The sequence below is a fragment of the Rhincodon typus genome, chromosome 5, assembly GCF_021869965.1.
Source record: "Rhincodon typus isolate 14 chromosome 5, sRhiTyp1.1, whole genome shotgun sequence".
Taxonomy (NCBI): domain Eukaryota; kingdom Metazoa; phylum Chordata; class Chondrichthyes; order Orectolobiformes; family Rhincodontidae; genus Rhincodon; species Rhincodon typus.
The window spans coordinates 114680967-114698437 of NC_063336.1; the positions used below are offsets into that span (position 1 = coordinate 114680967).

The 17471-nt window shown below is 39.2% G+C and overlaps 1 protein-coding gene across 1 annotated transcript in view; it reads left to right on the top strand.

Moving 5' to 3' along the window:
* Positions 1 to 17471, top strand: part of LOC109916048 (protein LYRIC-like) — an 89121-nt gene that overhangs the window by 15067 nt on the left and 56583 nt on the right. The window lies entirely within an intron of this gene.

The window sequence follows — 17471 nt, forward strand, 5'->3', positions numbered from 1 at the left end:
AGATCAGGATCTGTAGGACTGGTTTACTCTAGAGACCTGGCTCAAGTTCCTGCTGAGGCTAAATGTCAATGCTAATTTTACCGGGTGCTGTATATCTACCAAGTAAATAATTGTGAATTCTCACTCCAAGCGCAACATTGCAGTGTGTGAGATTGTGGTAACTATTTATTTCATTGTACACAACCACAGATCAGACAGGCAGGAAGGCTAAGATGCATTTCATGATGTTGTGCTCTTCTTTAAAGTCATGTGGTTAAGTGTGAGAAAAGTTCTCATGCATCTTAGTGTACAAAGGAGCAGTTTGCAGAAAACCGTTTTATAAGTACAAAGATGGAAGCCAATAACAACAGTAAATTAATCTATATAAATAGCAGTATTAAACTGCAAACTAATTCTTTGCTTTTATTAAATTTGGTACTTACTTCTACACTATTAATTGCTTCAGTCTCCATCAAAATGAACAGGAAATTGATGCCTGACTTTATTTTGCTGTGATGAATCAGTCCTTTGTACCATGCATGCTACTTGTTACTTGAACTGAACTTCAAACCTAAGCTCACCTGAGTTTCAGGGATTGATTTAAATTTGAGTTAACTCTTTCTTTGCAGGGCTTGTTATGCTATTATAACATTTTCATTTTAGTCTCCTTAAGCAGCTCTGTTTTATATTTTGCTTTTCAACCCAGTTGTAAAGTGCCTTGTGACATTGTGTAAATGAAAAGTATATCATAAATTGTTGTTGTTTGTGGAGAATAGAGTAGTTTTGCTTAAGTGAAGCAGAATAGCAAAGATGCAAATCAAAGGTATAAGCCTAGTTTGGTTTACGTATCATTTGGAACTGGCTATTCATTAGTTTACATTAAGGAGTTCTACTTAACTCTCAACTATAATCATCTTGCAGATTCCTGCATCTAAGCATATGTGCATGTTAGGATTTATAATTACTGCTAGTGTACTTCAAGATAGAAGGGTACTTGCTCTTAAAACCATCTGAAGTCCTCTAAAAATCATCTGTTGGCAGTGTAAATAATTGTTCCACAAAAGCACATGCACACAGATCACATGTCATACTATCTTAGGTTATAGATACCAAGATGAAGCATGTTGAAACATCGAATGTTTTTAATACAGAAAAAGGCCGTTTGGCCCATGGTGTTTGTGCCAGCTGAGAAACAAGCTATTCCATCTAATCCCACTGTCCAGCATTTGGTCCAAAATCCTATAGATTATGGCACTTGAATATATATCCTAACACTATTTAAATGAGTTTATGGTTTCTGTCCCTAACTATTGTTTTAGGCGGTGAGTTCAAGACCTTTATTATCTAAATGGTTGAAAAATGGTTTTCTCATTTCCCCTCTAGTGTTTCTACTAACCATGTTAAATCCATGCTCCTGAGTTACTGCCCAGGCCCTTCCCTTCCTTTTTACTCCGGTCTCTTGCAATTTTGTGCACCTCAATCAAATCTCCCTTCAGCCTTCGTTAGTCAAAGGAGAATAACCCCAGTTTATCTAATCTTTCCTCTGGGCGGCACGTTGGCTCAGTGCCTCACAATGCCAGGACCCGAGTTTGATTCCACCCTTGGCTGGCTGTCTGTCTGTGTGGAATTTGCACATTCTCCTGTGTCTGCATATGTTTTCTCCGGGTGCTCCGGTTTCCTGCCACAGTCCAAAGATGTGCAGGTTAGGTGGATTGGCCATGCTAAGTTGCCCATAATGTGCAGGGATGTGCAGGCTAGATGCATTATTCATGGGAAATGCAGGGTTTATAGGGATAGGGTAGTGGGATGATGGGATGCTCTTCAAAGGGTCGGTGTGGACCTGATAGGCTGAATGGCCTGCTTCCGTACTGGAGGGATTCTATGATTCTAGTTGCATTTTTCTCGTCCTGGCAATGTCCTTACAAATCTCCTTTGTACCCTGTCTAGTATAATTGTGTACTTTTTGTAGAGGTGACCACAATAGCACAAAGTACTCAAGTACTAACTAATGATATATATAGTTCCAACATAACTTCCTGCTTCCAGCTTAAAAAAGGGAAAGATTCCATATGCCTTCTTAACCACCTTATTGACCTGACCCGCTACCTTCAGGAATATCTCGTACATTCACTTGATAGATCCTCACTTCCTTTCCACATCTCTGTATCCTCCCAATTATTATGTTTTCCGTTCCTTGTTTTACTTCCACAAATGCATCACCTGACAATTCTCTGGATTGAATTCCATTTGTCACTACTCTGCTCACTTAGCCAGTCCATTGATACCATCCTACAGTCCACCGCTATCCATCTGTAGTGATTGGAATGAGGGCCAGGTGGATCTTGTTGACTGAGATCCTTGATTGGGATTGTTAACCTGGGCCAATCAGGGAGCTCTGGCAGACAGATATAATCAAGAGATTCAGAGCGTTTCCTCAGACTAGGGGCTGGCTCTGAGCTGTCTGTTTGGAGCCTATATGCGGTGCACATGTAAATAAAGGGTGACCTGGTGATGGAATATCAGCCTCTGTGCAGTTACTTCACTTTCTCACTATCAACCATATAACCAATTTTTGTGACATCTGCAAACTTTTTGATCATGTCACCTACATTTACATCTAAATCATTAACATTTATCACACAAAACAGGGGACCTAGTACTGAGCCCTGTAGAACCCCACAGGGGAAACACCCAGTTCCAAAATCACCAGTCAATAATTACCTTTTGTCTCCTGCTGCTGAGCAAATTTTGTGTTCAAGCTGCAACTTCCCTTGGTCTTGTGGGCCTTTTACTTTTTCAAGCCAGCCTGCCATGTGGGACCTTACCAAAAATCTTGCTAAAGGCTATGACAACCATGTCAACTGTACTATCCTCATCATCCTGCTTGTTACTTTCTCAATAAGTTCAAACCAGTTAGTCAAACCCGCTTTTCTCTTAATGATCCATGTTGATTTACCTGTGCTTTTCTAATTTTATGCTGTTGGTCAGAATTCATTCAAATGACTTGTCCTCTAAATATTTTAATCAAATTGTTCAGAAATATTAAGACACAATTGAAGCAGCTGGGACTTAAACCTGGACCTTCTGGCTCAAAAGCAGGGGCTTTACCATTCAAGAGCCCTATATAATTTGCACTCTGCTGAGGTTGGATTACCTAGTCTGAAGTAATATGGCCTATCCTATGTGCCCTTTTTAAACAAAAGTGGGTCTTGTGGCACAGTGATTGTGTTTCTACCTCTGGTCCAGAAGGTCAGGGTTCAAGCCCTGTCTGCTGCAGAGGTGTGTCGTGACATGTCTGAACAGGTTGATTTAAAACTAACTATAACATTAGTAGTCCTTCAGTCACTCATCACACACCTGTATCCAATGAGCATTGGAACATGACACTTAGACCTTATGCTATTTCCTCCCTGGCTTCTTTTTATTGTCTGTGGCACCTTTAAGCAAGCTCTGATGATATATTGACTTTCTAGGATGCTAATCGTATTAATACTATATTTCTCTCCTTGTTTATCACACCCAGTACTTTACACATCATCTCCTTGACTACAGTATCTGTAGCATTCCCCTTTTTGGAGCAGGCAGCATTTGTTAAGATCTTTAATTTTTTTTAACAACCAGAATTAATTGTATTATTGCACCAATTTCCCAATGTCCGTTACATTCCAGCCAACACAATGAATTTTCAAATAAAACTTAAGATAAATTCAGTTTGAAACCACTTGTGATTAATTGGTTTCTACTAACTGAAAAAGAAGCTACTCATCAAGCTACTCACAAGGAAACATCCAAATGACATTTATAAAAGAAAGCCAGCATTCAAAAAGTGATGTTCTCTTAGGAAGCAGGTGTACTGTATTAATGAAAAGAACAAATGGTGTTTTAGATTCTTAAGGCAGTTTCTCAGTTTACTGCTCTTACCAATGCTTTGTTTTAGAGGCTTTTGTCCTAATGTGCCAGAAATTGTTTTTCTCAGCTCTTATTTTTACTGCTTTTGTTTCTCACTATAGTTAGAAAGTGTGAATGCCAAATGATGGAGCGAATTATATAAATAATTAGCAAAACAGCTTGCTGGGATCTTACAATAGTGTCTCCTTTCTCTGAACAATCCATTTTTCTTTTAAACTTTCTGACATGTTTGATATTGAACTCTCCTAAGTCTTCAGGATGTGTAGACTTTTTCTTTCACATGAAGTTAGCAAAATGATTTTTGACAAGTGCCAATGCACAGTATTGCAGAGCAAGTAAAATGCACAGAACCATAGACCACTTCCTCATTTAGATGTGGTGGTTTGCCACAATTTTCTGCTATACTTTGCTTAAAGTGTACCGTAGGTTCAAAAAGCTGAAGAAATTACAGGTTTTAAAGATGAAACTGATTTTTATTTCCGGGTTGTGTACTCATACGAAGGAGGAATCCAGACTCTGCAAGGCAGCTATGAAGAAATGGTTGCACACGTTTCTCATTTTGATCCAGGGTTTGGCGGGACTCTGAATTGGGAGCCAAAGTGGCAGAGGCTGTGTGGGAAGATTGCCTGTTGCCTCTGGCACTGTGGTTAAAGTTTTAAAAATAAAGATTAAAATATAAAATATTCCTCTTGCTCTCATCCCCTCACTATCCATGCCCTGTATTCATTCCACGTCCTCACTCTGTCCTGTATCCATCCATGTGGCTTCTGATACTCTCTGTGCCAGCCAACATCAATTTATCCATCTCCCATAACCTTTCGTACCCCCATGTCCTGATAATTTCCATGGCCCTTTATAACTCCTATGCTAACCTTTGCCCTTGCCTCTCCCTGTTAAATAACCTAATATCTGGTTATATCTATATCTATATATTGATCTTCCTCAGGAGGCACGTTTACAAAAAAAATACGTGTCTGCTAATGACTTCAATGTTTATGAAAAACCCACTGGTATTGATAAAAAGAAATTCAATGCATTGAAATTCCTTCAACTAACCCCTTATTCAAGCAAACATTTCACTCAAGTGTTTCATCCCTTAACTGCTTAATCTCTTATATAAACAGACAATTCCATTCTGCAAGCAGTTGGAGGTGTACATCAAAATGCTCACATGATAGGCACCCCATTGTGAAAATAATAGTCCTGACTTTCCACTGGCCACACAATAGTTATTCAAGTGCAGATGGTGTTGCGCGTGGGGACTCTGTGGAATCCCTATCTTAGCAGACCCCAAAGGAATTGTATGAGAAATTGAAGATTCCACTGCTCAGTTTTCCCCTATATTTGGAACTCTTTGAGAGTATCCATTTCAATCAATGAATTTGGAGAGTTAACTAAACAATTATTGAGGAAAAGTTAGACTATTAAATGTGTGAAAGTTCTGAGTAAATGTTCAACTGACCCAATACTTAACTTATGTACTCCCTCTGCGGCTCTCCCAGACATCATAACAGCCCCCAGACCCTGACACACCATCCCTGATACCCAACACTTACTCTATTCTGGACCTGACAATCCCCATTTCTGGTACTAGACCTGTTGCCCCTATTCTCTCAATCCCCTGTGGACCCCACATGCCACCAGACCTGACACACTCTCCCCTACTCTGGACCTGACCGACAGCACCCCTCTCCCCAGCTAGCCCTCCTCCTGCCCTGGACTGGATCAGTCTCCTTTCTAAACCCACCCTAAAAAATACATCACTTACCTGGCCACCTTGCCTCTGGCACCCTACCCCTTTTACCTTTATCCTTTATCCTTTTGGCATTCTACCCAACTGACCATCTACCCCCTACACATCTTACCCACCTGATGTCCTAATTGTTAGCATCATACCCACATGGCACCCTACTCCCTGGCAGCCTACCTCTGGCCTAGGGAGTAACTTACCCACCTGGCACCTTACTTGCCTTGCACCCTATCTCACTAACCTGGCACTCCACCCCTACTCATCTGACACTCTAACCTCACACCTTTTGTAGTTATCATTTCAAGGAGCTCTCACTGTGGTTGTCTGCGATTCTTTACCTTTACATTTCAGAATGTGGCAGCTGACTGCTGTGAAAAGGGAATGTAGTGTGCATTTCCCCGACGTCTCTGCGCCATAAGAGAACTGTCAGAATGGAACAATGGCTCCACTTTTTTTTGAAGGAGCTCTGATGAAATCACCTCTCAGAAATATGGCATTCTTCCGTTTAAAAGAAAAGGGTGGAGTAGCAGCCTGTGGGAGATTGTCACTCCTTGAAACATCTGGCAATAACTTGGAAAATTAATTATACAGCACAAACCTATGTCCCAGGAACCCTGTTTTTTTAAACTCCACACATTTTTTAGTACATTCCTTGACGGATTTGGCAGTCCCAATCATCATCCCAGTCAACAGGAAAATGATGAAAGAAATCATCAACTGTGCTATCAAATGGCATTTGTTCAGTGACAAGCTCTTCACTAATGATTAGTTTGTTTGCCACGTCCACTCAGATCCTGGCTACATTGCAGCCTTAGTTCAAATAAGGACAAAGGAGCTAAAAACTGCCTTTGAGATCAAGGCAGCTTTTGGCTGACCATAGCATCAAGAATCCCCAGCAAAACTAAAGTCGGTGGAAGTCAGGATGAAAAGTCTCCACTGTTTAGAGTCATACCTAACACAAAGGAACATAATTGAGGCTGTTGGAGGTCAGTCATAACAGCCCCAGGACATTCCAGATGAACTATGCAGAGTAGTGTTCTAGGCCCAGTCATCTTCAGCTGCCTCATTAATGTCCATCCTTCCGTCAAAAGCTTGGATGTGGGGATGTTTGCAGATACATTCCATTTACTTTTACTTGCTGAACTTGTATGCCAGCTGTGTGTGAAGTAAGCACAAGGATTCCCAAAATACTTTATGCTGCAGTTTTCAGCAATCTTTCTCCATTTAAATAATATTCAGTTCCTCTATTCTTCCAAACTACATAACCTCATATTTTACCACATATTCCATCTGCCACGTTTTTTCCTATATATTTCTCTCTGCAGACACTTACTGTCATCCTCACCACTTGGCTTCCTACCGCAGTATATTCACATTCCTCATACAAGCTATTAATGTATTGTAAATAATGGTGGCCCCAGAACTGATCCCTGTGGCACTCTACTAGTTACAGGTTGCAATCCTAAAAATGCTCCTTTATCCCACACCTCGGTCTTCTTTTAGTTAGCCGATTCTCCTACCATAACAATATATGGTATTCAACACCGTGAACTCTATTGTTATTCAGTAGCCTAACGGATGATAACTTACCAAGAAATCCAAGTATATTACATCTACTGGTTCTCATTCATGTCTCCTTTTTGTTGCCTCTTGCTGAAAGATCTGAACAACATGCAGGCATGGGCTAATAATTAACAAGTAACATTCGCACCACACAGCAAAGAATCATGTTCAAAGTTGAAATGTAACTCCCTTTCTGTCTTCACAGATGGTGCCTGACCTACTGAGTTTCCCCAGCACTTTCTACTTCCGCTTTGCTTTGCTGTTTTCCTAACTTAGAACCATTACTCAAATCATCTTAGTCTCTGTCCTCTCTCAAGGTCTTATTGACCCATTATAATGAGTTCGGGTGAAGATTTAAAACACCCAAAAAAAAGTGGTGAGATCTTCTTGGTGGCCTGGAAATCAAGCTTTTTTTTTTAATCCACACACTCAAATCAGATTGACTAGTTAGTCACATTGTTGCAGACTGGATCTTGCTCTGGGTCAAAGAATCAGTCAATTTATCTGCCTAATAAAATTCTCCGATTTGAGGAGGGCATGTAGGACCCGCCCATTGCCCTTTGAAATGTCTCTGTTATTGCTTTGTGGGTTTTTTGTGAAATGCCATAACTCTACTCCTCAGGGTAGAGCAAGTGAGGGTTTTGCAGATGTTAGGGGAGAGACCTTGCAGCCTAATCTGCTGCAAGTAAACTCTGGAGGATACAGAGGCTTACCTGAGAGATCTGGACTGGTTATGAGAGTGGGTAATGAGGTGGAGAGGTTAGAGGGTATTACCCACTTTGGCCATAAAAAGAGCAAAGCAAGAGTGCCCTTTCAGAAGCTTGACACCTTGTATGTTGTTGATGTTCTGTGGGACTTGGCTGTCGGGAACATGAAAGTTAGTACCACAGCCATTGCAGGTAAAGCTGGAAGTAACTGGCATCCTCTGGCAATGGGATTGGAGTCTGGAGTCAAAGCCTCAATCTGATCGTACAGGGTTTTAGCAAGACCATGTCTTGATTGTTGGGTACAGTTATAGTCCCTGTTATAAAAAGGATATTATGAAGCTGGAGAGGGTTCAGAAAAGACTTACCAGGATGTTATCGGGCTTGGATGCCTTCAGTTATAAGGAGAGGCTGGATAGGCAGGGACTTCTTTCACTGGAGCGTAGAAGGTTGAGGGACCCTTATAGAGGTTTATAAAATCATGAGGCGTATTGATAAGATGAATGGAAGGAGTCTTTTCCCTAGGGTGGAGGAGTTCAAAATTAGGGGGCATATTATTAAGGTAAGAGGAGAAAGATTTAAAAGGACATGATGGGCAACTTTTTTACACAGAGGGTGGTTTGTGTGTGTAATGAACTACCAGAGGAAGTTGTGGATGCGGCTACAGTTACAGTGTTTAAAAGACATTTAGATAAGTATGGAATAAGAAATATTTGGAGGGATATACGCCAGGAGCAGGCAGTGGGACTAGTTTAGTTTGGGATTATGATTGGACTGACGGGTCTGTTGCTGTGCTGTATGACTCTACATCGAAGGCTGTTAAGATGGGAGTTCCAAGGTCTTGATCCAGTGACGGTGAAGGAAGAGCATTATAGCCCCAAATCTAGATGGTGTGTGGCTTGGACATGAGCCTGCAGGCAGTGGTGTTTCCATGTATCTGTAGCTGTTGACCTTCTAGATGATTGAGATTACAGGTTTGAAAGATAATGTCAAAAGTAAGTTGATAAGTCTTCATTGTCAAGGCTGCTGAAAGAACTTCCGATTTGTCTTGTTATTAAAGAACGATTATTATCCCTTCAATTCCTCATAAAATATCCAGAAACATGTAAGAGTTGAGTACTGTATTTGAACTTGCTCTTTTCACATTCATATTCCTGAGCAGCTATTAGAAAAATCTTAGTCAGATAATAAAAATGAAACAAAATTCTATTTTTAATTCATGATTTATTTGTTAAGTTTTTATTTAAGGGCTTTTGTTTAATTTGCAAACTTTGTTTTGGTATTCAACCAATTATAATTAGTTGTGAGGAACATTTTTTAATTACAGTTGAGTGATATTGACACTTATTATAATTAATATCTCTTAATTTTTTATTATAAAACAATATGGTATAAATTACAGTAAACTTGCAAATCCAGAAAAGAAAATGCTTGCGTCAAGTAGCCTTTTCTTTCTGATGTGCTTTGTTTGTCAAGCAGGCTTTAAAGTAAGTTAGCTTGCCATTTCCCAATGTTTCTTCTGGTGTAGATTGTTCTATTATTGTATGGTTTCACACTTTAAGAAAGGAACTCGGGTGTTTTCTTCAGGAGAGTGTTGCTCATCTCTACTTTGCTGGAGTTTAAACTAATGTATTTTGTAAGTTATGACTTTGTATATAGCTATTAAGCACTAAAAAATTAAGAAAATAAATTCTTAATTATTTTCTTCCATCATGGTATATCAAAGGCAGTGAGTATTTAGCTGATCTTTTTCAAGGCATATTTCAATGCTGCTATATAGTTCTAGATGATAGCAATCCCTATGCAGGATTAGTCAGGATCACTTCCTTTAATTCCTGGATCCCTGACCTGATCTGCTGAGGAAAATCAGGTACAAAATCACTTCCTGTCTTTTTGGTTTTTCTACTGTAGACAATGACGTAGACACGGATCAATTAAGAAAGAATCTCCTGAACAAAACTCTTCTAAAGATGACACTTTAAAGGTGCAGTTTTATATCTTAAAGAAATGCGAGATGGTGGTACAGGGTACTCAGTGGAATCAGAAATGATAATAATGAAGTGTAGCTGGTATTTAGCTCAAGGTGTTAGTGACTTTTTTGGTCCCTGGATAGGATATTGGTTTAGACAACTTCATCAGGAGAAGCTAAAACTAGCAGAAATTTGTACCTGCGTCACTATTGAGATGTGGTGGGGGATTTTAACACCCTGGTCCCTTGGTTGATCTGTTGAGATGTTTAAATTAAAAAAAAATCCAAACCCAAACCAAATTAAACAGTCCTGCCTGGTTTTAATGTAAATGATTCAGACAAGCATAAAGTTCTGGTGTGAGAGTGGGCGGATGGGGTCAACCAGCTTTCTCCCAGAAAGTCAGTCATATGAATACCTTCGTGAGGCTTTGTGCTATAAACCTGGTAGCTTGAGTTTCCCAATCTTCAACGAAATCCAGTAGCCAAAGGGACCTGAGACTGCTGTACAGATTTCTTGGTCTTCGAAACGGAATAACCCCTGAGCCTTCACCCACACTCCTGGTCCTTTCCCAAAGCTGGAAATCCATCCCCTTCCATGGATTCCAACTTGTTTCCTGCTTATGACAACTGATAAATTAAGAGATTGTTCAATATGGATATTAATATTTTACTGAATTGGATTATCATGTTACTTAAGGAACATGAGTTTTATGGAAGCAAATGAACATCACCTAATAATTTTTCTTTTCCCTTTGTATGTCAGTGGAGTTGGAGATTAAATGCATGGTTACATAAACTGACAACTCAGGTTCTGTACTACCAAACAATTTGAATCATAATATTATTCCTTAATTTGCATGGGTCACATTTATTTAATGAAATGTTCCTTCATTCACATTATTTAAAATATATCTTTACTATATATGATCCAGCACCTCATTCAATCCTATCATCCAAGGACATTATCCAATCCAAATTCAGAAGAGCCACTATAAATTAGAATTTTTTTGCACACTCTGAATTATTCAGTAAATGTCCTATTTCACTGGCCCCCAATTTAGGATTGTCAGTCGGCTTGCAGTGGGCACATCTGTACATACTGGAAGCTATGTATATTAATACAGAGGGCATTGTTCTTTTCACATAGAAAGAGCGCGTACATGTACTGTGCCTGTTTCAACCCACCAAAATAGATGGCCCCCTTTTGTTGGTTCATTTTTCAGGACCATGCTGAGTAAATAGTGTTAACCTGCTTGGTTAAACATTTTAACAAAGCCTGGCAGTTAACTGTCAGTCAGTGTTAATGGATGCGTTCTCCATGGCAACCTCTCAACTAATGGGAGTCCACATGCCAACTAATCAGTACTCTAATCTGCAGTATAAATGTTGCTTTTCCTCTTGAATTCTTGTGAATTGGCCTGATGTGTGCAAGCTTTGACAAAATGTGTCTTTTTTTCCCCCAATTTGTCTTTATTAATGAATAATTGTTTTCAAACTAATTGGGTTCCCATGACGACTTATCTTACCGAAGAGTAAGACTTTAAACTGTAATTTCTAAACCCTAAACACTAACAACTTGCATTTATGTAGCTGCACAATGTAGTGAAATGTCCCAAGATTGCTGTACAGATGTGCTATGAAGCAACATTTGACACTGAGCTATATGACCAAAATATTGGTCCCAGTGGAAGCCTTTAAGATATAACTTAAAAGGAACAGAAAGAGAGACAGCGGTGTAGAGCTTTAGGGAGGGACTACCAGAGCTTGGTGCCTAGGCAACTGGAAACACTATTAATGAGTGATTCAAGTCATGAATTCTCAAGTGACCGATGAAGGAGGACGATCTTGAAAGGTTATAAAGCTGGAGGAGATCATGGATATAAAATTATCTTTTTTTCCCAACTACTTCAGATATCCTGTCAGAACTAATGCTTAAGCAGAATCGTATGGAGGGCCCACTGTGTGATGCAGTGCTTCCTGTGTAGAACATTACGTACAAAAGTACACGCTTTGGTCTGACAGCTATTATTGTGAAGGCACATTATTAAGTGCCCTCACTGATGAGTTTGCTTGCAGCATTGTTTCTAACAGGATTGTGCCCCAGCCGATCTTGCATGATGGACGTGTGAGCAAGAGAATTAAATCTATGGCAGTGGTTAACAATATGAGAATGAAGTGGCGTGAATATTTTAAGCATGATGCTAATTTTGCACACCCTATTTTCAAGAGGCCAGTTAAATACTGCGTGAATGTTCACTCTGTTTGGTGAAACATGCAGAAAGCACATTCAACATTTTATTTCCTTTTTTTGTTCAAATTCTCTCTTCCCTGGCACCTTCACAATCAGTGGTCCCTAATACGCATTTCGACTGTTGATTTCTGAATTGAAGTGCTGTTTGCTCATTCCTGATGTGTCTTTTGAGGTGAAATATTGCATATTTATAAGAAAGGCCAACTGAGGAGTTCTATGGCTATTTCCAGAGTGCACTCTGGAGACAAATAAGGCACAGACTAATTCTGTGTTGCATTTTTAGTAGAACCTCTGACAGCTGCACGAAAAAAACTCATGCAAAAATTGTAAACTATCACAGTCATAGAGTTATACAGAATGGAAACAGACCCTTTGGCTCAACTCGTCCATGCCAACCAGATATCCTAAACTGATATAGTTCTATTTGGCCCATATCCCTCTAAACCCTTCCTATTTGTGAACCTTCCAGATGCCTTTTAAATGTTGTAATTGTACCTGTCGCCACTATGTCCTCTGACAGCTCGTTACATACACACATCAACCTCTGTGTGGAAAAATTGCCCCTCCGGTCCCTTTTAAATCTTTACCACTCACCTTAAATGGCTATCTTCAAATTCATAAATAAATTTCCAAACATACATAGGAGTAAATGAAACAGGAGCAGAAGATCATTGAGCCCCTCGAACCCTCTCTACTGTTCAATATGATCATGACTGAACCGTTTGACTTTTTAAATTCCTCATTCCATCTGACCCTGATAGCCTGATTAATGTATCTTAACAAGAATCTATCCACCTCTGTTAAAAATATTCAATAACCCTGCCTCCGCCATCTTCTGAGACAGTGTTTCAAGGTTGTACAGCACTGTGAGAGAGGAAGAAAAATCCCCAACTCTGACCATAAAGGAGACCCCTACGTTTAAAGTTGTGTCTCATAGTTGTGGACTGACGCACAAGTGGAAATATCCTTTCCATGTCCATCTTTTTGGGACCATCCATGATCCTATATACTTCAATCAAGTCACACCGCCCCCACCCCCACCTCCACTCCGTAAACTCCAGTGGAAAGAAGTCTGAAGTGTCCAACCTATCCTTTATAAGACAACCTGCTCATTCCAAGTATCAACCTGGTAAATGTCATCTGAACCATCCTGATGCATTTACATCCTTGCTTATGTAAGGAAACCACAACTGCACACAGCATTTAAGATGTGGTCTCACCAACCACTGTATAACTGAAGAATAGTCGCCTTACTTTTATGTTCACTTCCTCCCATAAGGACAGTATCTAGTTAGTCTTCCTGACTATGTACTGTATCTGTATAGAAATTTATGTGACTCAAGTGTGAGAACAACCAAATCCCTCTGCACATTAGAATTCTATTTTCCCTCTCCATTTAAGCAGTACTTCGCATTTTCATTCTTCCTGCAACGTGAACAACTTCACATTTTCCTATATTATATTCCATCTGTTAATTTTTGCTCACGCACTCAAGTATCTATATCTGTCTGCAACTTCCTTCTGTCTTCCTCATGGCATACTTTCCTACCTATCTTGGTGCTGTCTGCAAATTTAGCTACCGTGCCTTTGCTCCCTTCATCTAAGTCTTTGATGTAAAAAGTTGGTGCTCCAGCACAAACCCTTATGGGACTCCAGTCATCACAGCCTGCCAATGAAATAAAGACCCATTTACACAAAGTCTTTTCTGCACACCAACCAATCTCTGCCCATGCACATATTTGCCTCCTACCTCCCCAGAAACATGAGCTTTTATTTTCTGCAATAATCTTTGATGTGGCGCCGTATCAAATGCCTTCTGGAATAAAAATATGTTTTGTCTGCAGGCTCCTCTTAGTGCATCTATAGTGCATGTTACTCCTTCAAAGAACTCCAATAAATTGGCTCAACGTGGTTTCCTTTTGATTAAACCATGCTGACTCTTCACAACTACCATGAGATTTTCTAAGAGCGCAGCTATAATCTCTTTAATGATCAATTTTACCAGCTTTCCTATGACAGATGTTGAGGTGACTGGCTTATAATTTTCCTGTTTTCTTCCTCCCTTCACAGAGTTTGTCCCGTGCATGCTGTCTGCATGGCAAGAAGGGAAATGTAACTTCAGCAGTGGTTTCCTAATCTCCACCTTCTGTGACAGAAGATTAGCTGACAATTCTTATAAACATTTTAAGTGACTGAAGAAATTCCATCAGGAAATTCTAAGCAAAGTTTTAGGCTGCAATGCTTACTTGTGGCAGTCAAGAAAATGACTGCGCTCAGTTTAAATACCAGATTTTGGATCCAGCTGGAGATATTACAGCGATATGTGAAAGTCATCATGGTCCCAGAGGACCATAGTCTGCTGTCTCGTTAGAGGGAGGTGGCTGGCGGTAAATTTACCACGAGGGTCGCCACATCTCATATGAGAGCTGTGATTGGGAAGCCAGAGCCTCCATGGTGATCTCCCAGTACTGGAATTGAACCCATGCTATTGGTGTAACTCTAAATTACAAACCAGCTGTCCAACCAACTGAACTAAATTACCCCAAGCCACCATATTTGGTACACGTAACTCAGCTAAAAAATGTGCTGTTTATCCAGTTGTATAATCAACTTTTATCACACTATAAGATACAAATTTGTGCGCTTTAAGCTTAGAAAGAATAATAGATAAGCAGATTGGAAAGCTGTACACTACTTAATTATCACTGACAAACAAAAGTTTTTCACATTTTGTATGGTACGTTTCTCTGAACTTTTGTGGTGCTTTTGTTTCTCAGGCCTTTTTTTTTCATTTTCAAGAGTTTGCATGTAAACGTCTTTTTTAAGGCTATTGTACCTCTAGATTGTGCTGTACTCGTGACGGATGCATCAATTAATTTATGTTTCTTTGCTTGTCTACATTTATGGCAGGATTAATGTTAAATTGGGAATTATTTGACGTAAATTGTGATTCTGTTTGCTGGGAAGTAGTCCGGTCTGAGAGTAAAGGTGGGGAGAACTGAATTGATCAAAGCCCTGCTTGCTTTTGTTCTTTGTAATAAGTGTGAGACTATGTGCAATTGCCAATTCCCATCTTGGAAATCTCTACTCTGAGAAGACTTTGTAGACAGCCCTCCCAAGGCAGCGAATCTTCTGCTGGATTTTTACCAGCTTTGCCTATCGTCTTTGAAATCAGCTTGGCGTAAAGCAGGCAAAGTATTCTTTTTACAATTGATCTTGATACAACAATGTTATACATGTCATCTGTGTTGGTGAGTCAGAGATCGCAAATTTGAATACAGTGAGAGCTTGAGTTATTTATATCCTGTTGTGCCAGATCATACATTGGAAAAAGAAATTTCAGTAATATTATTTGGAATTAAATTTCTATATAGCAGTGAATATCTGTTCTTTTCTATATGGCATTGCCCACTCAATTTTAAAAAAGTGTGACCTGATTTTATTGAAAATTCTGTGCTTTTCTCACAGATAAGAATTTGCAGTAGAAGGCAGGTTGAGGTTTCACTATGATAAAACAAAGAACTGTAGATGCTGAAAATCTGAAAAAAACAGAAATTGCTGGAGAAACTCAGCAGATCTGGCAGCATCTGTGGGGAGAAAGCAGTGTCAACATCTTGAATCAAGTTACTGCTTTCTCCCCATGGATGCTGCCAGACCTACTGAGTTTCGCCAGCAAGTTCTGTTTTTTCTTTGAGGTTTCACTATGTGTGGGAGTGAGCAATTTACGTATTCCACAATCATGCTATGTTGGCACTATTCAGTAATAGCAATAACATATCCACAGCCTGTGCAGGCTAGCACAGCCGACTTGTCAATCTTTTGACACTTCTTTTAAGTTTGTGATTTACGTTTGTCTTTTAAGCCGAATCATTAAACTTCTTCTTATAAAGTGCTCTGTTCTGTTGTTTGAACAAACTCGTCATCTGCAGAGAGTAGGAAAAGCTTTGCCATTGTTACATTCTAATAATGACAAAAGAACAAGGAATAAGACTAGGCCACTCTGCCCTTCGAACCACCTCTGCCATTCCATAAGATTATGGCTGATTTAAACTTCTACTGTACATTCCTACATGCCCCCAATAAAATATCATAAAACACAAATTTATTATACTCAATAATAAAACATAATTTCCTTGAAGTAATTTTTCAAATGTGCACTATTTAATGTATCTCACTTGGGAAAATGTTAGTTGTGGATGAATTAAATAGAAAATACTTCAAACAAACAAATTCAGTTCGCTCTTTTAATAAGTCTGATTTTTTGCAAATTGGCATAGAAACATTTTATTAATGTATTGGCTGAAAGAACAGCTATTTATATAGGTATGAAAAACAACCTCATCGACCCTAAGCTTACGATTACATCATGATTTACAGCAGCTTCAAGATAAACCACGCAGGTCTACTCTGTGTTTTGATTCAATTTTGTTCATATTCTAATATAAATTATGCTTGAACTTCAGCAGTTTTCTGAGCTACTCTAAAATAGAAACCAATGCTAATTTCAAATGGATCAGTTCAAATGGACTGCATCTAAAATAGCTGTTTCAATTTCAGCCTTTGAAAAATGTACATTTTCAACATTTATCATGTTTTAAGTTTGTACTGTGAAGTACTCCAATTAATTAGTTAAAAGCTATTGGATCAGTAATAAAAGCTCAGTAAAATTAAGTTTTTCATAGTGTACAGAATACTGAGAGTCTGTGCTTGTGGGAAAGAGCAAAATTACAGGCCATCAATGTAGGACGGTTATCAATAAATTCTATCGGGGATTTAATAGAAACTTACTTAGGCCAAAAAGTGGGAGAATGTGAAACCATTACAGCATCTAGTTGAGGTGAAAAGATTAAATGTATTTAAAGGGAAGCTGGATAAGTGTGTGAAGCAGAAGAGAGTAGAGGACTACACTGGTAGAATTAGATGAGAAAGATTGGAAGGTGTGTGAGTGAAGCGTAAACCTTAGCTCATGGACTGATTGGGCAAAGTGGCTTTGTATGACCCTTGCAATTATGTAAGATTTTGGACCTAATGGGGAATGTCCTCTGATATTGCAAGAGTTGGTCAGTTTTTCTGTGGTCAGTAATTCATTTACCAGTAAGCAGTATTTCTAATCATGATTTCAAACAGCAACATTGTTTGTGATTAATTTTTACTTTTAAAATATGTAACTTTTTTTTAAGTGTAAAAGGCATCTGAAAAGGTATGTGAATAGGAAAAGTTCAGTGGGATATGGGTCAAATGCTGGCAAATGGGACTAGATTTATTTAGCATACGTGGTCGGCGTAGACGAGTTGGACCGAAGGGTCTGTTTCTGTGCTGTATATCTCTAAGACTGTATGAGTCTTT